General features: G+C 49.2%; 1 protein-coding gene across 2 annotated transcripts in view; it reads right to left on the reverse strand.

The window, feature by feature from the left end:
* The window catches only part of PROX1 (prospero homeobox 1), a 48,943-nt gene extending 48,142 nt beyond the window's left edge, over positions 1-801 (reverse strand). Inside the window, exon 1 of one of the 2 annotated variants that reach the window (XM_031060394.1) lies at positions 777-801. The gene's annotated coding sequence lies outside the window, so the exon portion shown is untranslated. The remainder of the gene's footprint in view (positions 1-776) is intronic. The other variant, XM_031060398.1, reaches the window with a different exon arrangement.
* Positions 802-1,076: the final 275 nt, after the last annotated feature.

Genomic DNA, 1,076 nt, shown 5'->3' on the forward strand with positions numbered 1-1,076 from the left:
TCTCGGCGCCCCCCCTCTCCCGCCAGCGCTGCCCTGCGCGCCCCCTCCGCGCAGGCCCCACGCCCCCCAGCACCGCTCCCGCCTGCGCTTTAACTCCGTGCAAACACACGGCAAAGTGAGCCGGGTCACTCAGCCGCTAAACAGAAAATCGAAAAAGCCAAGAAAGATCTCCATCAACGGCTAAGAAAGAATTAAATCCCCCCCGGAGGAAAAAAAAATCAACAAACAACAACCAAACAAATAGAAAGTACCAATAATCCTAATCTTTTCCCAGATCAAGGCTCTTATCCCGCGACTTGCATTTGATCTCTTCTCATGTGCTCGCTACCTACCACTCAAATCCCATTTTCTATACATTTCCACCATTCGCGGCTCGTCCCACGCTTGGAAATAAAAAAGTAATTGCAAGGGTAAGAAGAGTAAGAATAAAAAGTCCCTGTCCTTCCCGGCTTGGGTTAAAAAGGAGAAGTAGCGACATGCAAATGACAGGCAAATTGGAAGAGACAAAAAGCAAGGCAGCTATAATAAACAGGACAAAGAAGAGGCTCGGAGGAGCGGAGCAGGAGTTTAAAGCGGGGATGGGGAACTTCGGCGGGGACGGGGGGAGAAAGAAGCTCAGAACAACAACAAGAAGCCAAATACTCGCTGCGCTTTCCGTCCCCGCAAAACTGCCCTCCAACCCACGGAATAAAATAAAGAGCGGACCACAAAAGGTGGCAGCGAGAGAGCGAAGGGGAAGGGGGGGAGGATCACCTAACAACGAGCAGGTCACTTACTCTTCAGCCCTGGGCAGGCTACGGTGAGCGCTCCATCGGGCTCCTTACCGCTCACAAATCCTTACCGCTTTATCTACCGGGGAATTAAAACTACTCAGCTAATAAAGTCACTGCAATTTTGCCCCCTGGAAAAAGAAGCACAGGTTTGATAACGGTGATCAATATTTTGCTGGGGATTTCATCACCGCCCCCCTCCCCCCGGACCATTTAGAGCAGCCCAAGCAAGTGCGAATTTAGGGGTAAAAAAAAAAAAAAATTAAAAAAAAAATTAAAAAAAAAACCCAAAAAACTTGAAAAGGC

This window comes from Geospiza fortis, unplaced genomic scaffold, assembly GCF_000277835.1.
Source record: "Geospiza fortis unplaced genomic scaffold, GeoFor_1.0 scaffold41, whole genome shotgun sequence".
Taxonomy (NCBI): Eukaryota; Metazoa; Chordata; class Aves; order Passeriformes; family Thraupidae; genus Geospiza; species Geospiza fortis.